Genomic DNA, 25098 nt, shown 5'->3' on the forward strand with positions numbered 1-25098 from the left:
CAACTCTATCACTAGTTAGCTGTGTGATTTTGGACAAGTTATTCAGGCTTTCTGGGCCTATCTCCTCACATATAAAACAAGAGGGGTGAACAAGAAACTAAATAATCCCCAAGGTCTATTCCTACTCCAACTTTCTATGAATATCAGTGCTCACTTGTGGTTAGCTACCCTGACACATCCTCATTTAGTCTGAATGTAGCAGGTTTGGATGCAGCAAGAATTGTGATGGGAGAATTTTTTTCAAATGTTCACCTACTACGCAAGTTCTGAGCAAAGAGAGGGGTCTTTTGATCATAGAGCATACCCAAAGGTCACGAGTGGCATGGAAGGTCAGGAAGGAAAAGAGACCTTAGAGATCATACAACCTGGAGTTTGTTACTTGTCCAAGGTCATATAGCTAGTTAGTCATTAGTGGCAGACCTGGCACAAACCAGGCCTCCTAACTCCCAGCCCAGGGCTCTTTCCAAGTTAAGCTTGAGGGGCAGCTAGGTGGTGCAGTGGATAATGCACCGGCCCTGGAGTCAGGAGTACCTGAGTTCATATCTGGCCTCAGACACTTAACACTTACTAGCTGTGTGACCTTGGGCAAGTCACTTAACCCCAATTGCCTCACTTTAAAAAAAAAAGAGAGATATATCCATGCGATAAAATCCAAGCCTAAGATCCTCATCCCTTTTTTTTTTAGAGCCTTTCACTAAAATGTTTTTCTTCTTCTATCTGTCCTTCCCGTTCTACCCATTTCAAGCACAATTGCTTAAAGCTTTCATTAGCACCTCATCCATCTTAGATGGATCATTATTGATTAAACCTATCTTGGAACCTGGACCACACTTCCCCAAAACATTTCTGAATTGAGAGAATTTTACAACCATTTCCCTTTGCCCTGCAGACCAACAGATTGGATTCCCAAAGCTCCCCTCCCAAATTCCACTTCAAATACAGATCTGTCCTTTTCCCTATCACTAAAATAAACTGTCCTTAAGCTCCTATATCATAGTTGAGAACCATTCATATATTTGCACCTGACTGTGATATTTACAAGCTATGTGAACCTAGGCAAATCTCTTAGCTTGAACCTATTATTTTCCATATTTGAAATGACAGCATTAAAGAAAGTACAGACACATAAAAGGAGGAAGTTAGATTGTCGTAAGAGGTTGATCAGAGAAGTTCCTTGATTAGTTCTAAGATGAAAGATCTACTCTCTGTATATAGATGATGAAATTTAGTCCTAGTGAAGTCCCATAGATATAGTAGCAGAGCCCATATCCAAACTCATATCCTGTGACTCCAACTTCAACATTTTTTAGAGCTCCATACACCTACATACCACAACAACCTGAGGTGATGAGATTTTATTGTGGACTTCGATTGCATCTTCCTATATGGGGCATGGATATGTCCATTGATGGCCTCTTTGAATGGGACATCTACTGGGGCATGCCCAGTTATACCTCACAGAAGATAAGGACAGTTTGTCTCCTTAAATCTCACCAATTAGGGATGAATTCATTCAGGCTATTATGGATCAGATACTTTTTTTTTTTTTTTGCTGGGCTTATATGAAGAGGGAGTTCAATCACAGAGTTCACCTTTTTTAGCAAGATCCTGAGAGAAATGAGCACAAATCAGAGTGATCAATGATCAAGATTAAGAGCAGACTAGGGGCAGCTAGGTGGCACAGTGGATAAAGCACCTGCCCTGGATTCAGGAGGACCTGAGTTCAAATCTGGCCTCAGACACTTGACACTTACTAGCTGTGTGACCCTGGGCAAGTCACTTAATCCCCATTGCCCCACCAAAAAAAAAAAAAGAGTGATTGGTGCAGAGCAAATGAAAACAGAATTGGTGAAAGAACAAAATTGCAGAAAAGAAAGGAAAGAAAGGGCCTCTTAGCAGGGTAGGACTTCCTGTGGGCATTGGCTGAGTGTGGCTATAAGCCTCTGCAAAACGTCAAAGGAAAATTATTTCCAAAAAGATTTTATAACTAACTGAAACACACCTGTAACTTTCAGAGCAATTAGACTAAGTGGTTTGGGAGTGAAAAATAGAAATCTCTTTCCTCCATAAGAAGCACGCAGCATTTCACAAATTCCCAGCCCAATACCTCTTAACCTTATTCCTGTGTTCATTTGGGGCATCCGTTTTTTACTGCACTCGTGGCTTGCTGAGTGCTTTCCATGACAGTAAATAGGACTTCTCATGAATCATATGTGAAATGCATAAATATAAAGCAATTTCAAATTGCTTTTCAAATAATTTAAAATTTGGAGCAACTGCAGATCAATAGATTAGTATTTTTTCTTTCCTGAGTTGAATGTTATCCAGATCAATAGATTAGTATTTTTTCTTTCCCGAGTTGAATGTTATCCAAAAGGAAATCTGCCTCAAAGTAAATGTTCTATCTTCCTGCCACCTAGGACAGGGAAATCAGTCTATAGAATCACATTTCAGCGCTCCTTTGTCATTTGTGTTATTTTATTCAATGGCTCAGAGGGGAAAGAACCAGAGAAGCTCATTAAAGCTTATTTTGTTTTAATTACAGGTTAAAGATGACACATTATATCGAAGGCATTATATGTCACAATGCTTTTTTAAATGTTGCATAAATCACACGTTGCAAGGTGGGAGGATGATAAAAAAAGATCGAGGGCAATCAGGTTCAGGAATCCCCTAGGTTTTACTTCACATTGTGAGATAGTCGCTAAACAGTAATGTTGTCAATAACATCTGTTTTAATAAATGGCTCATTTTATAAATATTTATTTTTGTCTTTCATAGTCAAAGAAAATGTTTTTAATGATGCTGCTCCTGTAACAGTTTCAAACACATGAAGCATGTGTCCTGGTTCCATGGAGATTGATGTCTTCATGTATCCCCGAGACTGGAGGTTGTGATGATTGGCAAATGAGTCACAAAGAGCTGCCCCCTCAGGAGATTATAAGAAGAGCTATAAAATGACACTCTCCCTCTCCCCCTCCAACCGTCTCTCCCTCCCATTTTCCCTCCCACTTGCCCATTCTCCCCCTTTCCTTCTCCTCTTCCTTGAAAATAGGAACTGGGGATTTTGGGGAATTTTTTTGTTTGGGGTTTTGGATTTTTTTTTTTGCTTTTCTTAGTATTATCAGAATTTAGTACAGCACCTGACACTGCATAAGCATTTGATAAATGCTCATTAAATTGGGAAAGATCCATCAAAAGCTTCTTTCCTTTGGAATACTAGCAATTGAGGGAGGAGGGAGGGAAAAGATTTTTCTCCCCTTCTTCCCCAGTAGCCGTAGGGGCTAGGAACACATGGAGGTAAAAACATGGACTTTCCTGGATGGTCCTGTTTGGCATTTCTTTTCCTGAGCACAGGTCATTGAACAGTGATCCACACAAAGATGTTTCCAGCCTTGGTATTAACCTCTCGATTCGAAGAGGCCAGGAGTTCCTGAACCAACCAACACTGGCTGCTCAGAAGAAGGTGTTTCTTGCAACTGCACCACTTCTCAGAGGAGAAAATGGCAAACCACCCAATCATCCTGAAGCAGAAAAGACTTAAGATTCCCCCCTGGGGAGAATTCAAAAGCTATGGATTAGAGAGGTTCTTAGAGAGTACAGAACCAAGACAAGTGCAAATACTGCCCAGCACTCTGAAAATAATTGTCTTACCTCCTAGGAGAATATAATAGGAATGATGGGTTATTATTTGATGGTTTATGTATTTGCTGTTAGGCATTTATGAGTCTCTTGTGGTATAGGAAATAAGTAAATGTCCTATAACTTAAAACTACTTTCTACATCAAATATCTTTTTAAGAGGGACTCTGTTAACCTCTTTAAGGGGGAAACCATAGTTCTTTGTTATATCTAAATTTGATTTGAAGTATTTAGCATGAAATGCCAGGGTTGGGGCCTAATCAGTCAAAGCATGAGACAAAAGCCTGACTTTCCATCTTTGGATTCAAGTTCCCCTAGGAATAAACCTGCTCTTTTAGAGTGCACAGCAGGATTCCGTTTTCTGGGAAGCAAGTCCTTCCAACCCTAAACCACTGGTGACACTACCTATGGGTCCTGAGGTGCAGATAAAGAGATTGGCTTATCACATTTCTATATGAATCAAATGGATTCCCAGGTTATGTTTTTTACCTAGGGTCAAAACCTTAGAGTCATTGTTGATTTCTGCCTGTCCTTCATTATTGGCTAATCTCCAAGTCTGATGGATTCTTAGAATGTCTCTCGAATCTCTTCCTTCCTTTTCACTCAAGTTGCCAATATCTTTTCTAAGTTCTTATTGCTAAACATCTAAGTTCTTGTTCACTCCTTCCCTTTTCTCCTGGATATAGCCAGTTTCTGTCTCTCTCTACTTCTCTTCAATGCCCCATCATAGATTCTTCCCCAATTCCTCTCTCCATCATCTTTTCAGCTCTCTTCTATGTACTATCATCCCCCATTAGAATGTAAGCTCCTTTGAAGGCAGAGTATGTCTTCTTTTTTGCTTGTAACTGTATTATGAGCACTTAGCACAGCCCTGGCACAAATAAATGCTAATTGGTTTGACTATTGAAACTGCAGCTTCCTTCCTTTAGCATAGACTAGCAGAGAAAGTCATGTGCCATCTCTGACTCTCACCCAGCTCAATGCAGGGGCCTAATTGTTCAACTTAGAAAAGATCTATCAAGTTTCTTCTTCATTTGCCTTCTTCTGAGAGGACATTTGAAGGAAAACAAATTTATTATTCTTGAGTTTTAAAACCCAAGTGGTTTAACAGAGGTCAGTGATAAAACTGCCCCTTGGATGTTTACATTTGGCAGAGAAATATCAGATTGATTCAGAAAGTACTGGGAAGACAAAGAACTTTTTGCAAGTTCTCTAATTTAATTTGCATTTTTCAATTCATCAGAATACCTGAAGGTAGGACTGAAAATATACCATGATTCTTAAAGAGTCTGATTTTGTGACAAGTACCAATAATGAATTTAACACAGATATATAACAACACAGAAAGCAGATGATATCAGCTAAATATTTATAACAGGAAGTCTTGCTTGTAGGAAGGCTAAAGGTTTCTAATTAAGTCACTAAGGCACTAGAGATATCATGTTTTTAATTATTATAATCAATATTCTACTAACATTTATTAACTCACTACTGTGTGCAAAATACTGGTAAAATGGTATTTACCCTCCATGAAATTATATTCTATTTCAAGCATCTTCCAAGATTTCTGCCAATCTAATTCTCTGCATTTGAGCCTTCTTCTTATCAGAGATAGTTATCTCCATGCCCACATTACTGTTTACTTCCCTGCTCTGCCTCCAGGACTTAGTAGTTGTGTGACCTAAAGCCAAGTCATTTAACTCCTCTGACTCTTAACACCTAATATTGTTGTAAGCAAAGTGCCTGGGGCTGTGATTTTATAACTGCAGAGCCTTCCCACTTAGGAAATTCCCTCTACCAATACGGATTCTCTTGGCAAGGTATAAATTTAAAGAGTTCAAGGATGCTGAGAGGGGTTTAATGACTGTCCCAGAGGCACACATCCACCATGTGTTGAAAGAAGGATTTGAACCCAGGTTCTCCTGACTCAAAAAACACCTTTCTACTATCTTTCGAAGAAAAATAATTATTCTTATTTTATCTAATAATAAAGTACCCTGTAGTACTGGGAATAAAGAGTCAGCCTTGAAAACAGGAAGACCCGCATCCTGTCTCTTGGACTTCCTATATGACCAGAGACAAGTCACAACAGCCTTCTGAATACCCCAGCGACTCTCTAAAATTATAATTTGCAGAATTATTGCCAAGCTGCATTAGTAGATAAGGTTTCCTCAATGATAGTTCCCTATACCAATGAAATCATAGGTCCAGACCTGTAGACATACATGCAAATATGTGTGTATGTATATATGTTGTGTGCTTTGTATATGTATATATGTGTACATGGGGAAGCCAGGTGGCACAGTGGATAGAGTAGCTGGCCTGGAGTCAAGAAGACCTGAATTCAAATACGGCCTTAGCCACTTACTAGCTGTGTGACCCTGGACAAGTCACTTAGCCCTGTTTGCCTCAGTTTCCTCATCTGTAAAATGAGCCGCAAAAGGAAATTGGTCCAATATTTTTTCCAAGAAAACCCCAAATGGGTCACAAAGAATTGGATATGACTGAAAAAATTATCCCCAACAACATACATGCACACACACACATATATACATATACATACATGTATACAAATAAAATAATTACTATATCGCATTATCTTGCTTTATATAGCTACTAGTATGATAGCAGGTACATGTGTATGCAAAAATGATTTTTAATGGTCAGAAAATTATAGGAATTAGAGCTAGAAGGAACATTAGAAATCATTTAGTCCAGTCCCCCTGTTTACAGATGAAGAAACAAACTCCATCATTATCATCCCCATCACATTTGTTCTTCCACAGAGCAGACTCAATAACAACTGAAGCACTCCTCCTAAAAGATGAAATCATGACACAAAGAAAAGTGAATGTATTTATAGTCAGATCCTTAAAAATTCTTAACACCCTTCTTTATCAATGTGGAATATGGGATTTCCAGTACCTTTTCCATTGTTTGTGTAGATTCAATCAGGGCTAGAAAATGTGGTTAGGAGAGGGGAAAATCAGGGATTTAGGAATGAGGATGATGGGGGAGTAGTGCTTTGAGAGAGCTAATGTCACTGTAAGTCATACAGACTCATAGGTTCCCTGAAAATAGGGAATCTATATATTATGAGCTGGGTTGAATTCAAAAATTAATTTGAAAGTTGGCTCTTTGGAATTTGAGTACGTTGTCCCACAGAAACAACATTTTACATAATATTTACATTTCTGAGCCAGCCCATAAGAGTCTTTTAACTTGTGATGTAGCTGAAACAGAGTACTCTACTAATACATTTATCAAAATCTCAGGAAAGTCATTCCCCCCTGGATCTCACTTTATTTATTCATAAGATGAAGGGGTTGCATTTGATGAGATGTCATCCTTTTTAGGTAGCAAATTTGATGATGACAAATCACTGTGGTTCTATGGAGTTTGCATAGCTATTTTCCTATCTTATCTCATATGTGTTCACTTAGAATTTTAGAGATAGAGACCTTAAATTTTTTACCTAATCCAAATCTCACATTTTACACATAAAACAACAGAGGCCCAGTGTCTTGCCTAAGACCATTCAGAAGTCACCCAATTTGTGAGTTGTAAAGGACTGTTACTGGATGAGAATCCTCTCTGCCACATATTGCTATGATGAAAAGAAGGCTCTAGTGCTCTTATGGTCAGTTTGGGACATTATAACATGATATCAAGGTCGTTCACATTATGGTCTGGTCCCTTCCAGATAAACTCCAGGTTCTTCATTTCCTTTCTCAAGGGTGGGACCAAGAATTGACCACAATACCCCTGATATGGACTGAACAGGGTAGAGTATAGCAGAAATTTCACTCCTATCCATTAACAAAAGGAGATTGATTTAGCCATGGAAGGATAAGAATATGCATTGAGGACATCCCAAGATTAATCAGTTCAGTGAAATTCCCTTTCCTTAGCTGTCTACTGTGATCCACCAATGTAGCATTAATGTATGTGTGGAGCTTCTCAAGGCTGTTTTGTACTTCAGCAACAAAAAAGTGATGTCAATAGACTAAGTCGGTAGTCTCCTGAGACAAATATTGAGGACACCAATGCCTTTTAAGGAAAAACTAGCCTAACTTGCATGAGGGCAGGGGTTAGGATATTACTCCCACCACAATGGACAAAGATGGAAATTCAAGATACCCTTGGTAGCCAAGATGTTAAGGACAGGTGTTGGAGGGGTAATATCAAGACCTCTAACCCACTCCAAATGACAATTGTCAAATTATGTGCCCCAAATGACACTTATTAGTCCAATAGACTCTAGTCATCTCTTTTCTTTTCTTCCTAAAACTGAACTCCAAATTCAGTTTTACTAGGGCTTGAACTGGTATTAGTACTTTTACTTGTCCTAGAGTATGGGAAGACTATCGCCACTCTCATTTAGGATGCTGTGGCTTTCATTCAACCTGGAATTATGTTCATTTTCTTCATCGTCATATGATGCTGTTGGCTTAGTCTCCCTGCTTACAGATTCCTGACATTTCCGCACCTTTTTGTGGAGAATAACTTCTGATTCCTCATCTGAAGTCTCCCAATCAATAGGGAGCTAGAAACCAAGAATGAGTTTCAGTAGAATAGAACTTCCTTGAAAACAGGAACTCATCTTCTATTTTGTACCCACTTACCCCTGGCACCTAATAGAGTATTTTGCTTAATAAGTGCTTGCTGAATTTAATTGAATGATACACACTATGAGACTGGCAGCTGAAAGGTCATTTCCCTTTTCCAGACAAAATACTTGAAGTCATGGTTGGCCAGCTTTGGGGACAATAGCATGCCATCTTCCCCTGGCCATTTTTTTTTAAAGTGGTGAGAGGCAAGAAGTGACATATAAGCCTCACCACTGCTTGTTGCTTGAAATGCTAGTGAGCCTCAAGCCCATAGTCCATTGTAACCATTGTACACAGACTTGTGAATGACAGAAGTCTCAGGCTTGAGGCTTTTCCCCTATTGAAATACAACTTTCTCTAGGAAAGAAAACAATGAAATCTATTGCCAATTATGTGTGTCTCAATGTGAATGTGTTCCATCCCTTCCAGAGGATGGGTTTTTAGGGAAGAAGCAGAATAATTCTAGATACCAAAGAAGGAAAAATATGCATAAGGCAAGATGGAACTGGGAGTTTAGAGAAAGACAGATCTGAATACAAACGACATACTTTACAATTTGCCTGTGTAGGACTTGCTAGGTAGGAATTAGTAGCTAGCCCTGTATCTTATCACCATTGCATTAAGAGATGTGTTTCAAATTGGCAAAATTCAGATAAAAGTTCTACATTATTGAGTGTAGTTTTCCAGCCTTCAAAGCTCAGCTCAAATGCCACCTTTTAAGTAGCCTTTATTCACCCCTCTCCTATTGTCAGGGCTTCTACAGTATGGCTGGTAGATAAAGAGAAAACTTGGAGTCAGGAAAATCTGGGTTCAAGACAAGCCTCTGTGACATCCTGATTGTGTAACTCTTAATAAGTCAATCAACCTCTCCATTCTGGTTAAGGGACCCTTTATAGGCCACTCTTAACCTCTTCATCTTGGTTCAGGGATCTTAATAGATTATTTAAACTCTCTGAGACTAAAAAGTGCAGGCTAGTTGTCATCTCTATTGGTAGAAGTACCAGTCACAGGTTTGCAAAAAAAAAATCTATATTTCCTTACGTACATGGACTATTTCCTTTCTATCTTTGTATCTCTTAAGCCTAGCATAGTGCCTGGCATATAGCAAAATTCCAAAGGACTTACAATGAAAATGCTATGGAGGGGGGAGGAAAGGGAGGGAGAAAAATTTGGAACTCTAAATTTTATGAAAATGAATGTTGAAAACTACCTTTACATGTAACTGGAAAAAATAAAATAAATGTTTGTTGCTAAAAAAAAAAAAAAGAAAAAGAAAATGCTATCCCCCTATAGAGAAAGAACTAATAGAATCTGAATGCAGATTGAAATATAATTTTTTCACTTTATTTTTCTTGCTTTTGTTTGGCAACATGGCCGATATGGAAATGTTTTGCATGATTTCCCATGTATAATTGATACATTTCTTGCCTTCACATTGGGTGGGAGGGAGAAAATTCAGAACTCAAATTTTTTTTAAATTAATTTTACATATAAATAATATATTTTTTAATTACTTGTCGAATTGAATTGACCTAAAATGTCTATTGATGGAGTATTAAGGGGCAAGGTCACACATTTCTTTCTCTTCAGCTGCCTCCCTAGAGAAGAGGTATAGCATATATAGGTCTCAGATAAGTTGGACTCAAATTAATTTTATATGACTATGGGAAGCAATATTTCACATGAGAAAATTTGCTGCCTCAAGGTAGAATCATGGAAGGCACTTGGTCAACCTGATGTAACAATGTATTAGCATGTTAATTATTTCTAAAATGTTTCAAACTTAATCAACTTCATCACCATGTCCTGCTGACCCAAATCTCCACTCTCATTTTTCCCCCCAATCCAGTGTAAAAGACTGTGAAATGAATAGCTTTTACTCTACTCAGAGCTTGACATAACAGAAGCAGGGAATGCCTTGACCAAACCTGGAAACGTGCATAGTAAAGTCCATTTCTTCCACAAATGACAAGAAATGTTTTTGACCAACAACAACAAAAAAGCCTATAACACATTCCTCTCCTCTTTCAAAAACAGCCATTCCACATAGCCTCCCTTTATGAATCCTGCTTAATTACTTTAATTTCCCACAGGTCTTTGCAATCAGGTATGCCTTGGCTTAGCTTTTTACTGAGCTCCCAAGGATGCCAGCATGAGCCAACAGACAAAAGGCAGGGAAGATTTCACTTCTGCTCCTCCAAGGTAGAAAGAGAATCCTGATGGTTAAATTTAGTAATACAGTACAGCCAGCCCAAGTCCCAACAGATTGGTGCTAGAGCTGAGAGATCCTTCTCCTGCCCTACAAAGATGTCAAACCGAGACCCCAAGTCAGAAGGGCCCAGATGAATCTCTGAAAGGAGCACATTTTATGACACTGAAGTCCTTGCCAAGAATAAGAATGGTTTCCCCTGTGCCTATTTCAGCTTCACACTGAGAGCAGATAATAATTTATGTTTGCCTAACTCCTACACAGACTTGAAAGTACTTTTCTTTATTTTCTGCTGACTATTTGTTATCTGGGGGAACCTAGAGGGAAAACAACCCTTCAGATATACTCTATAGCAACTAACTGTATTCCTCTTCAGTACATACAGAGAAAGTGGAGGCGTGGGTAATAATCATTACTGGTTTACAGATTCAATCTAACAAGTAGGGATTATAGCCTGAAAATCTAATCTTAATGAGGTTTATGCCTGCTTGAGAATACATTAAGAATTTTTTTCTCCTCTAAATGATAGGGGGAAAATGTAGATTGTTTTTAGCCAATAAGATTTTTTTTAATCTAAAAAAGTCATAAACATATAAGCCAGGCTAGGTCATAAGAAGCTAGGTGCAGAGCTGAAAGGAACCTTACAAGCCATCTAGTCCAACGTCCCTTCATTTTAGAGATGAGGAAATTGAGATCCAGAGAGGTTGAATGCCTTGACCAACTTGATATAGGTAATAAAAAGTAAAGCAGAATTCCATGTCAATGGTGGGAGGGGTGGGGAAGAAGAAAGGAAAACCTATTTCAGACACTTAAGCCACTAGGGTTAATTCATCTGGGTTGGAATATTAGTGAAATCTGAAATCCACATTTGGTAAAGCAATTCAGTCATCAGCTAGTACAGGTGCTGACAGTGTTTAAGTTCTTATACATTAGGGATTTTATTTTTTGAGCTGCTGACACTTATAAGAAAAGGATAACAAATGATATGGGTTCATATGTGTGTGTGTGTGTGTGTGTGTGTGTGTGTGTGTGTGTGTGTGTGTGTGTGTGTGTGGTTGGGGACAGGAGACAGAGAGAGACAGAGATTCAGAGACAGAAAGAGAGAGAGAGAGAGAGAGAGAGAGAGAGAGAGAGAGAGAGAGAGAGAGAGAGAGAGATTGACTGATTGATTTATATTTGCAGAGTATACTAGGGAGCCTGATGCACTGATGCTTCAAAGATGGTATAAAGATACTTTGAAGGGACTAGTAGGCAGGTCACACAGCTTTCCTTACTTACATTCTCATCAATGTGGGTGAACACTCTACCATGGCAGATCACCACTCCTCACCATCATCTCATCCTCATGATACTCATTTGTGTCTTTTAAATCTTCCACAGATATACCCAATCACTAAAGGTTGCAATAAGTGTGTCCTAAAGTGTCCTAAAAGTCTTAGTGTAGGGGCAGCTAGGTGGCATAGTGCCCTGGATTCAGGAGGACTTGAGTTCAAATCCGGCCTCAGACACTTGACACTTACTAGCTGTGTGACTGGACAAGTAACTTAACCCTCATTGTCCTGCCCCCCCCCAAAAAAAGTCTTAGTGTAGTTTTAAGCTATTAAAACTTGTTTTAATTATTAAAGTATTAAAGCCTAGGTTTCAATGGCTTAGAAGTAAATGAAGACTTTTGGGATATCCTGTAGTACCAAAAATGCAAAATCATTTAATATATGTAAATCTTGTAAATCTTCCCCTATATACATAAAGGGAAGTGTGATCTTGGCTTTCCTCCCACCATCTCTTTTCTCACACCATTCCAAATTCCTAGAATGCATATCCATGCACACCAGCATGTTCAATGGTTACTGAATTTCTCAAAAGTAGAACTATCTAAAAATGGAATTTCTGGATCTATTTTAAAGGGAATTAAGCTCTGTGTCATCATATGTGTTCAAGTAGAGACAAGATGGATATTTGTTAGAGGGAATTACATTTCCACTCTCCGAAGACCAACTCAAATATCATCTCCTCCAGGAAGACTTCTGTGATTTACTTCCCCACCCATGACCCCAGTCAAGACTGACCTTTTCAATCACTTTGCTTCCAAATCTCCTATGGATTTAGTATGTATTATAGTTATTTCTGTGTTTCCTAGATCCTTCCACCAGACCATACGCTACACACTTGATGACAAGAACCATAACTTACCAAAACTTCATTTCTCTTCCATACATCAGTAGAATATCTTGAATTAATGGAATGCAAAATATCCTTATACAGGAGGCGCTTTACAAGGGACAAAATGCTATCATGCAAGCTAGTGTGCTTTATTTGCAGATGTATTTTCCAACTTTTGTTTCCAAGACTTCCATCTTGTCTCATCAGGGTGACACTAAGGAATTCTTTAGCTTAATCCAAGCAGGCTATTCTGGTACCATCATGACTTGGTCTAGACCCTTTTTCTCCTAGGTCTGTTCTCTCCCTTCAAGTCTATAAATTGCCTTCAATCATAGATACACATTTGTCCCATCCCTACATCTAGCACTTCTTTTCTAGATTTATAGAACCTTAAAATTAAAATGGCCTTTAGAGATCAGCAATTCCCACCATCTAGACAGAAAGTAAATCCTCTCTCCATCTATGATAAATGGTCATCCAGTTTCTATTTCAACATCTTTAACAACAGGGAACTTACTACTCTATTAGGTAGATATTTTCATTTTGGATAGTACTACTTTTTTAAAAGAAAATTCATTATAATGTACTGAAATTTGCCTCCCTAGAACTTCTCTCATAAGTCTTAGTTTACGTCCTCCAAAGTTCTTATCATGTCTGTCACCAATTGCTCAGGAAAATGTAGGGAGCCTCCCTATCGGTTATTATTCTCTCCAGAATCTGAAGATAGAAGAAAGTCCTGGGTAGGATATCGGGGTCTGAAGGTTCAGGAGAGGGTCTTCCTCATCCCCTTCACTGTACAAAAGAGATTCTGGATCAATAAATATTATTTGGACAGTTACAAATTAAGTGAAAAAAAGTCTCCATATGAGTTCCATAAGTTTTCCAATACTTAAAATGTATTTAGTATGCAATATTTATGTAATGATGAAAGGAGGAAAAAATTCTTTCTTCTCTCTAACGGGATAGCCATTACTGCTACAAGATAGATATATTAACTTGATTTAATATATTGTTTAATAGAACTTGTCTCTAGGCTATTTCCTGAAATATAAAATGGGGGAAGGGAAAGGGATATAGGATGATCTCTATGGTCCCCTTGGTTCTAAAATTCTGTGGTTATAGAATTCCTACACTGAATCTTTTAAGGAATGCTTAACAAATTTTATGATAGCCTCCCATGAGTTTCTGGTTATAAGAAATACCTTTGGGAGCCATTATTCTTTTTTTAAAATGTCTTCACCATTGGTATTTTTATAAGCATTTATCTTTCTCTCACTGCAATTCCACTGAACAATTTTTAAACAACTACGAAAAAAATAACCCTCCTAACAAATATGCCTAGTCCAACAAAATCAATTCTTACATTGGCCATATCATAAAATGCATGTTCTATTCAGCATTTTACATTCCTCACTTATCTGGCAGGATATGGATGGTCAGATTCACCTTCAGTCCTCTGGACTCTTGCTTTATCATTCCATTGATCAGAGTTCTAATGTCTTTTTTTGGGGGGGGGTGAGGCAATTGGAGTTAAGTGACTTGCGCAGGGTCACACAGCTAATAAGTGTTAAGTGTCTGAGGCCACATTTGAACTCATGTCCTCCTGAATCCAGAGCTAGTGCTCTATCCACTGCACCACCTAGCTGCCCCTCTAATGTCTTTTAAAGCTGTTTTTCTCTATAATGTTTTTTGTTAGTGTTGTCATTGTATAAATTCTTTTCCTTGGTTCTGTGCACTTTGCTCTGCATTGGTTCATAGAAGTCTTCCCAATTTCTTCTGAAAGTCTATTTCATCATATATTATAGCATACTATTCCATTACATTCATAGAACCTAATTTTTTAGCTATTGCCAATAGGAGTTTGCCCCTTTAGTTTCAAGTTTCGGGATACTATGAAAAGAGCTTCTATAAATATTTTTGTACATGTAATTGCTTCTCTTCACTCTTTGATGTCTTTAAGGTAAATGCTTAGGAGTGGTATAGCTGGGTCCAAACATGTTCACAGTTTAGTAACTTTGGGTACACAGTCCCAAATCACTTTCAAGAAAAGCTGATGCAATTCATGGGAAACTTACTCCTTTACAGAAAGAATGTTTGTTTAGCCCTTCAAAACAAATTTGGTTGCCACCAAATTATCTTACTTCCTGGGATATATTGTTACTAACTCTTGATGGTTGTTTAAATTCTTTCAAAACCCTCAACCATCAGGCCCCAACTTACTTTGCAGTCTTAATTCCTACTAACACTAATACTCGACTAAGGTTAATACCTGACACCTGTACTTCTTAAACACCCCATACACATTCCTACTGCTCTCCCTTTTCCCACATGCCTCATCTCATGTGAAATGATCTTATCTTCCTCCTTTGTTTACCAAAATCGTGTCCATCCTTCAAAGCCTAATTTAAGTCCTATCTCCTCCAGGAAAACCATCTGTACTCCAGTCTACAGTAATTTCTTCTTTTTGGAGTTGTCTCATGAATTGTTCAAGAGAGCCATTTTTCAGGGGTATCTTCCCAACCAAATAAAGATCTGTAAATTTATATCATATATTATCTCTAGCACTCACCTAAGAATAAATCATGTATTTTTTATTTGCTACTTTCTATTTTGGTGTCTTATGTTGTTATTAAAGTCTCAGCTTGACATTTACCTAAAATATGTTCCTTGAGAGCTGGGGCCATGTTTATGCATCCTTATGTGCCTTCACATTACCTTGTATAATTCTTTGCACATAGTAGGTATTCAAGATGTCCCCAAAAGAAAACAGAACTCATAATCAGAAGGCCTGAGTTTGAATCCCAGATATGCTGCTTATTAACCTTACACAATCAGATGTCACCCTTGACCTCACTAAGACTTATTTTCTTCATCTGTAAAATAGGGATCATGCTATGCATCCCTCACAGGATTATTTAGAGAATCATGTGAAAATAATGGTGTTCAAGCTCTTGGAATTGCAAGTGACCATATAAATGTAAGGTGATATTACTACTCATACACTTTTACTGATTTGATTTTCTTTGTAAGCTTCAGAACAAAAGAAACATTAAAAATCTGAGTTGAAACCATAGTAAACAATCAAAATATCAAATATTCCCAGTCATATTAAGTTGTCTTTAGGCTGTTAAACATCTGAGTGATGAACAGTAAGCTAGGTCCAACAACCACCAGACCCTTAGGAGCAGACAGGAAAAACAAACAGAAAAATGAAAGGGTAAGTAGCTTAATACAAGGTATCAACTACCAGTTTATCTAGGAACATTTCATACCATGTCACTAACTACCTTAAATCCAACATAAACCCTTTAGCAAAAAGCAGGTGCCATTGATTTCACTTTAGAAAAGCTATAGATCTGACTAGAAAAGGACCAGAGTGTGCAAAGAAGTTGTCAAAGTAAACATGAGAAGGACTGATTCTAGCCAAAGCCCAGAGGGTATAAGTTTCTCCTTGGGAAGCTGCCATTAACTCTTTCCACTCCTCCCTCACCTCACATGTCCAATCAGTTAGCAATTCCTGCCATTTCTGCTGTCCAGATCATCATTCAAATCTGTCCCTTTCACTACACTCACACAACCACCACTCTTGAAAAGGTCCTCATTGCCTCTCCACCACGCTATGGCAGCGGTTTTCAATTGGTGTCCATGCCTCAAGCTTCTCCTCGTTCTAGTCAAATCTACTATACTCAGCAACCAACTTTTGGTTTTCCTAAAGCCCAGACCTGACCATATCAACTCCAGGGGCTCTTGATTACCTCTAAGGTCAAATATAAACTCCTCTGTTTGGCATTTGAAGACTTTCACAACCTAACCTTCCAACTCTTACTTTTACTTCCAGCCATGTACTCTATGGTCTAGTTAAACTAGTGTTATTATTGCTCATATATATTACTCTATTTCCCATCTCCATGTCTCTGTGGTACATCATTCATGAAATGTACACTCTCTTCATTTCTCACTCTTAGAATCCCTAATCCCATTAAAAACTTAAGCACCAGCTTTTGCATGAGGACTTTTGTGATCTTCACACAGCCAATAATTCCCTCCCCCTCAAAATTATCTTAGGTCTATTTTATATATAATTATATCTTGTCTTGGGGGCAGCTAGATAGCATAGTGGATAAAGCACCAGGCTTTCAGGAGGACCTGAGTTCAAATCCAGACTCAGGCACTTGACACTTACTATCTGTGTGACTCTAGGCAAGTCACTTAACCCTCATTGCCCCACCAAACAAACAAACAAAAAAATCCCCCAAAACAAAAACAACTATACCTTGTCTCTCAGATAGAATGCAAGCTCATTTTGGGGGTGGGGGGGGGAGGAACTATTTCTCTTTTGTCCTTACATTTCCAGATCCTTACACACTGTATAGATAATTTATAAATGCTTGCTGATTGATTTCGGATCCCAACAGCTCTCCTCAGCAATGATTGAGCCGTATCTTGAGGTTGAGACAGCTTAGGATCTATGATATCAGAAAGACTTAAGTATTGATACCACTTTCAGTGCCAACTTACAACACAGGAATGGCTTAGATGTGACGTATATTTCTTTTGTTTTTAATGAGCTCTAGTCCATCAATATGAATTGAGTTTAAATCAAATAGAAAACATTGCTAAAGAAGGCTAATTATTTTCACTTAGTCATGAACCTCACATAGCACTTTGCACCTCTCATCAATTATTTTATCTTATGGGTGTGTAGAATAGATTCAAAGCCTAAAAAGGTATGTTGACTACACATACATACAAAAGGGCAGATATGTAGCTAGGCAGGAAAGGTTTTGTGCTTATTTAGATTAATTTGCATGGCAGATGCAAAGCATTTTGGGTCTTCAAAATGAACTCAAGATGTCATATCCACACAGTTTGTGGGGTTTCTTTGGCAAAGCCACACATGGATTGGGAAGCACAGGATCTCTAGAAGCAATTAAGCAACAGTTACATAGACTTTCCCATACTATGTCAGGAGTAGGGCCTCCTGTTGAGACACAGTCCTTGGTGACAAAAAAAAAAATACAGTTTAAAAATAAAACAGAACTAAATCTAAAGGCCCTGGTTAGCTTGGGGTGTTCTGTGCTTCAAGAACCTGGTGTCTGGTGTGATCATTCATGCCAATGATTACACCCATTCCAGCCAAGGATTAGGGGAAATAGGTACTTTTTAAAAGGTATGTACTCTGACTTTAAAAAAAAAAAAGGCAAAACAAGAAAAAAAGTCCACTCTTCCTCTATGGAAAATTTTAACACCTCAATTGAGGACTCCAGTTAAACCTGGAGACATACGGAAAACTCCATAACCTTGTGACCCCCCCCCACCCCCACCCCAGTCATGCTTGGCAGCCATGATGGAACCAGCCAACTAATTAATGGTCAACAAAATCTTTGCACCTGGCAAGGAATATGCCTTGTGTGGTAAAAAACAGCATACTACTGAAACCGTTTTTGAAGGACCGCCCTTTTTGGGGAGGAGACCGTGAAGAACAGCTTTGCGTCTGCTGCTGCCTGGAGAGCGTAGTCAAGCACACTGTACTTCCAAGACGCCAACTTAAAAAGGAGGGTAGAATGGTAGTTGGTGCTCTGGCTCACTCACTCTGGTTTCTGAATTTAGCAGTGATGGCACGTTCTGGTGATCGGCTCTGGCTCTCGGTGGCGGCACATGTTTGACTCTGGGTCTCAGCCTGAGAGGCAGTTTTGGGATTCGGTGAGTTTTATAAAAGAATATAGACTAAGTTTAGATCTAAGATTATTCATGTGTATTTCTACTTTCCTATTTCCCTAATTGGCATCACCTGTTTGTTGTCTATACAATAAAAGCTAATCCCTCTCTAATTAAAGCTCAGAGGCTTCTTTTTCTTACTGGTCTGGGAGATATATAAGGGAAAAGCTCAAAGGGGAGTTTAATGCTCTTATATCCAATTTTAAATCTCACACTTGCAAGACCAGTAGGAAGCAGGCCCAGAGGGAGCATCATAATAATGTTAACAGAAAACAGAGCCTCGAGTTGCCCCTACACATGCATGTCCTACATATGTCTATTCTTCCCAAAGATAGTATGTATATTTATGAGAAAGTATGCACCAGATTTATGGAGGAAATGTCTTATTGTTGCCTTTATTCTATTTCATTAAATGCCTTGACTTTAAATTAATCGTGTTCTCTGACTAGAAATGCAAACACATCAGTGGGAGCTTATGAGTGACAATTTTGATTAGTCATCGGACCAGAGAATACCTTAAACTTGGGCTAACTTTGTTTACAACCATCACTGCTATGTAGTTATTTTTACATGTGTCCTATCCCCCTACTAGATTATAAACTCCATGAGGGCAGGGGTTATGTCTTACCTAAACTTTCTATCTCCCCCCAGTCCTATCAAAGTGTTCTGCACACAGCAAGTTATTAATAAATGTTGGTTTTTAAATAAATATGATGAGTGAGAAACAGATGTGGGACATTTGAAGCAACACTCACCTTAGAATACTAAATATGGCTTCAAGTCCTGAGTCTAACACATAACAGTTGTGTGACCCTGGGTAATATCTTCATTTCTCTGATCCTCACATGTAAAATAGATACAAGACTGTTTCTATCCTCACAGGGTTTTTGTGAGGAATGTACTTTACACACCTTAAAGGGGAAAGGACTGAAGGGAATAAGCATTTGTTTAAAGCCTACTATGTGCCAGGAACCATGCTAAGCATTTTTATAAATATTATCTCATTTGATCCTCATACCCTGGAAGGTAGATGCTATTATGATCCCCATCTTACAGTTGATGAAATTAATAGGTTAAGTGACTTGCCCAGGGTCACACAGCTACGTAAGTGTCTGAGGCCATGTTTGGACTCAAATCTTCCTGACTCTAGGCCCAGGGCTTTATCCACTGCATCACCAGCTGCCTCTAAAGGGTGACACAAATATGACCTATTATAATTATACCAATTTGGATATATCACAGGTTCAATCATGTTGCCTAAAAAATAACTACATAGAGTAAAAGCACCATTTAGCATTATGTCTGTAACTGTGTCCTCACAACACCTTGCTTTAGGATCAATCATTAAATAGAAATGCATAAAAATTATCAATATAAAATACATTACATCTCAGTAATCTATAATTTCCTGTGTATTGGAATTCACTCAGGTTTTAACCCTTACATAACTTAGTAAATAAGTGTTATATAGGTATAGCTTGGAGATACTGTAGGTTAGTTCCAGATAACCAAAATAAAGGGAATATTGCAATAAAATGAGAAACACCAATTCTTTGGTTTCCCAAAGCTTATAAAAGTGATGTTTACACTGTATTATAGTCTATTAAGTGTGCAATGGTATTATGACTAAAAACAATGTACATACCTTAATTAAAAAATTATTTATTGCTCAAAAATGCTATCATCACCTGAGGCTTCAGTGAGTTATAATCTCTTTGCTTGTGGTAGGTCCTGCTTCAATGTCAATGGCTGCTAACTGATCAAGATGGTGGTTGTTGAAGGCTGGGGTGGTTGTGGCAATTTCTTAAAATGAGACAATGAAGTTTGTGCATCAATTGACTCTTCTTTTCTTGAAAGATTTCTCTGTAAAGTATGATGTGTTTGATAGCATTTTACCCACAGTAGAACTTTCAAAATTGGAGTCGTTCCTCTCAAACTCTGCCATTGGGTTATCAACTAAATTTATGGAAGATTCTTCAATGTTGTATCTCAGGGAACAGAGAGGCTCAAGGAGGAGAAAGATGGGAATGGCCAATTAATGGAGCAGTCAAAACATACACAAAGTTTATCAATTAAGTTCATGATTCTTGGTGCCCCCCCAATTATAATAATAACATCAAAGATCACTGATCACAGATCACCATAACAATCATAGTAATAGTAATAATAGTTTGAAATATGGTGAGAATTACCAAAATGGGATGCAGAGACACAATGCGAGCACATGCTATTGGAAAAATTATACCAATGGACTTGCTTGACATAGGGTTGCCACAAACCTTCAATTTGTCGGGGGACAGGGGAGGAGAAAGCAATATTTTTGAAGCCAAGTAAAGCAAAGTACAATGAAACAAAGTATATTGATGTATAAGGAATTCTCTGATGCTCAAAAGCAACTTGCTACATCTGTGGTCATATAGCTACCAGGTGTCAGAGAAAGAAATGGAACTCACATCTGCCCAAATTCAGATCTAGCACCATACCCACTATTACATGCTGCTTCTATATCAATATGAAATAGTGAAAAAAAAATTTTGGTTGTCAAATGCTAGCTTAGGGTCAAAAATGTGAGGCATTCTTTTTTTTAATATCCTCCACCCAACAAGAGATAGAGAATATTATGAAATGCAAAATGTATGATTTTGACTACATTAAATTAAAAAGGTTTTGTACTAACAGAAGCAATACATCCAAAATTAGAAGGGAGGCAGAAAGCTGGGAAACAATTTTATGGCTAGCACTTCTGATAAAGGCCTCATTTCTAAAATATATAGGGAACTAAATCAAATTTATAATAATCCAAGTCATTCCCCAATTGAGAAATGGTCAAAGGATATGAACAGGCAGTTTTCTGATGTAGAAGTCAAAGCTATCTATTCCCATAGGAAAAAATGCTCTAAATCACTATTGATTAGAGAGATGCAAATTAAAACAACTCTGAGGTACAACCTGACAACTATCAGACTGGCTAAAATGACAAAAAAGGAAAATAATAAATGCTGGAGAAGCTGTGGAAAAATTGGAACACTGATGCATTGTTGTTGGAGCTGTGAACTGATCCAAACACTCTGGAGAGCAATTTGGAATTATGCCCAAAGGGCTATAAAGTTGTGCGTACCCTTTGACCCAGAAATACCACTTTGGGGTCTTTTTCCCAAAGAGATCATGGAAAGGGGAAAGGGACCCACATGTACAAAAATATTTATAGCTGCTCTTTTTGTGGTGGCAAGGAATTGGAAGTTATGGGGATGCCCATCAATTGGGGAATGGCTGGAAAAGTTGTGGTATATGAATGTAATGGAATACTATTGTGCTGTAAGAAACAATGAGCAGGAGTGATGAGTGAGATGAGCAGAACCAGGAGAACATTGTGCACAGCATCATCAACATTGTATATTGATCAACTGTGATAGACTAGATTCTTCCCACCAATCCAATGGTACAAGAAAGTTCCAAAGGACTCATAATGGAAAAGGCTCTCCAAATCCAGAAAAAAAAAAGAAACTGTGGAATATGGACGCTGATTGGACCATACTATCTCTTTTGTTTTGGGTGCTGTTGTTTTTCTTTTTTTTAGGTTTTTTCTTCTTGCTCTGATTCTTCTTGTATAACATAACTAATGCAGAAATATGTTTAATGTTATATATCAGATTACCTGCTGTCTAGGGGAGGGGGGGGGCAGGGAGGAGAGGGAGGGAGAAAAAATTTGAAATTGGAAATCTTATCTAAACAAAGGTTGAAAACTTAAATAAATAAATAATATATATTACTATAAAAAAATAAATTTAAAAAAATATCTTCCTAAAGACTCTGAGATTGATTGATTCCATCTCCCACTGGCCACCTGTACGGGTAATGATACTGAGATGTCAATAAGTATTCTAATTTATTTTCACTTAACATGTGGTGAAACCTTTGGATAATACACTAAGCATTTCACCATGACAAATAAAGAACCATAATAGTTGAATATCAAGTTTGAACATCTTTCTCCAGGTGCACTTCCCTTTTTGTGTTTCTTTTCCTTTTCAGAGGATAATAGAATCTAAAACTAGTTACAAACTTAAAGGTCACTTATCCATCTCCCTTTTCAAATAATAATTACTTCTCTGACATCTCTGGGAAATGGTCATACAGCCTATGATATTTCCAGTTATGGGGAAAGGGTTCACTACTCCCTAAGTGGTGAGGCTGCCCTTTCTATTTCTGGACATTTCCAATTCTTTTTATACTTTTCTACATTGTATTTTCCTCTCCTATCTCTCTATTTAGAGCTCAGTGGCCTTTAAAATGTGAGTTAATCTCCAGTCTAATAAAGCATGAAAGTAGTAAAATAAAATCTTTCTGTGTAATAACACCACACAAATACTGTTCCAATCATACTAGTGGGGTTTTATGCTTTAAATAACATAGAGTGTCAGTCTCATCTTCTTACCATTTTTTCTTTAAAAGTAGTGAGTCTATTATAGTAAAAGTGACTCAAATACCCATTACCTCTGATGTAGAGGTGCCACTGTATGCACCTATCACAAAGAGATTGAAGACAGGATGAAAGATACCATTGATATCAAAATCATCATCGTAGCAATTTTATTATATCAAAGAACTGGAAACAAAGTAAATGCCAATCACCTGGGGGATGGCTAAAGATACACAAATGTAATGGCATGTTACTGTGCTATAAGAAACAATGAATATGAATAGAAACACAACTGAGATGAGCATGCCTTTATCCAAATGACTAATTACAATGTTCAATAGTACAGGGCCAGGCACTGAAAGACTCCACTGAAGACCTACAACACTGACACTGAACCATTAACAATTACTTTAAGTTTGGCAATGACCAGTTCTGAATCCTGGTGATTGCAGTGCTTTCAAAAAAACCTGTTGAGTGCCAGTAGTAATAATAAAATTGATTGATGATGGTGATGGTGGTGGTGATGATGGTGGCCAACGTTTATATAACGCCTACTATGCACCAGGCACTGTGCTAAGTCCTTCACAATTATAATTTCATTTGATCCTCACAACAACCTTGGATGGTAGGTGCTATTATTATCCAATTTTATAGTTGAGGAAATTGAGGCAAACAGATGCTGAGTGGCTTGCCCAGGGTCACACAACTAGTAAGTGGCTGAGGCAGGGCTTGAATTCAGATCTTCCTTACTCCAGGACCAGTGCTCTATCCAATGTGTTACCCATTGCTGCCCCTTCCAGTATATGAAAGGCCCGTTCTGCCAGGCAATGTAGAATGAGCTATACACAAAAAGAGTGAGGCAGATGATTTTCATGGTCTTTTCCCTTCATCTTTTGTAACAAATACCACTTCTCAAAGAATGCTTCTAAGCCCAGGCCAAAAGTCAATGGCTCCTCTCCTATGCTTTAGCCACAATCCTGTCCATTCTTTCAACAAGCATTTATTAAGCACCTATATATATATATATATATATATATATATATATATATATATATATATATATATATATATATATATATATAAGCACACATATACATATCTATATACATATATAGATATGTATATACATATACATATATAGATATGTGTGTACATATACATATATAATTTGTTTAATTTTTCACCAATTTATGTAAAATAAGAGTATAGGTCATCCATTCAGTTTATTCAAAGGCCACCCCATAAGTATAATTCTTTCTTATAAAAATTAATAAAACCAATAAATTCCATTACTTCCCCTCTTCTCTCCCCCCCTCCCCAAAAAAGCTTCTAAATCTACCCCCTTTCAGTTAAGGCTTTGAAGGCAGGGAAAGGCTAACAAAATAACATTTAATCAGCCTTTAACACCTTAGAAGATTTTATGTAATTGGCGCTGAGGGAATGGTAGTTTTTAATTACAGATTTAAAGTAAAGACTAGCTTTCTATCTTTGAATACTCCTGAGAAAGATGAGGCCTAGGTGCTTCCTAAGGGAAGCAGAAGGGCACTTGGCCTAAAAGTAAGGAATACTCAAAATGAACCCAAAATAAAAGCAGGTACATTAAGCTGCACACAGTTTCAGAAAGCTTCAGGACAAAACCCTATAGCAACTGAACCTATTCAACCCTCTTTCTGCTAGACTATGATCCCTATCCAAATATAGCAATTTCTATGTCAGTTAAATTTGCATTTTTACTTTATTTTTTTATTTTTTGTTCTTTAAGATTTTTTTAAAACTTCAACCCACTATTTGTCACTTTTCCTCCCCCACCCCATACTTTACTAAATTAAAGTCATTTAATTCAGTTAGGTACAAAGATTTGAATGTTTGCAAAATTTTTGCAAATATAAAATTAAATAGCTTAGTCTACATGGTCAGAATGGTTGACAAAGAAGAAAAACATGACCAGGAAGCAGTTCTCTTTGTCCCAGGGAAATGACTAAATAAATTACACAAAAAGGTTATATGCAAGCTGGAATAATTCAATTGTCTGCCATTTAAATATTTCTCTACTCTAAACCGTAAACATTTCATTTTCTTAAATATGATTTCCCCAGACTTAGCTCTTCTGGAAACCATGAAACAGAATTTTTGAAACCCATTCTCTGATTTCTTTCCCAACGTTACTATATTTGGTAATATTGCCTGCTTTAAAAAGAAAAAAAAAACAGACTCAAAGGGATCTTTTTACCACTGAGAAAAAAGTTCAAAATATCAATATTTAAATTATTTTTGTCTTTCACCCCTACAATTTAATTTGCATATAATTCTAATTTATCAGTATAAGTTTTTTCCTCCAAT

This window comes from Dromiciops gliroides, chromosome 3, assembly GCF_019393635.1.
Source record: "Dromiciops gliroides isolate mDroGli1 chromosome 3, mDroGli1.pri, whole genome shotgun sequence".
NCBI classification, from domain to species: domain Eukaryota; kingdom Metazoa; phylum Chordata; class Mammalia; order Microbiotheria; family Microbiotheriidae; genus Dromiciops; species Dromiciops gliroides.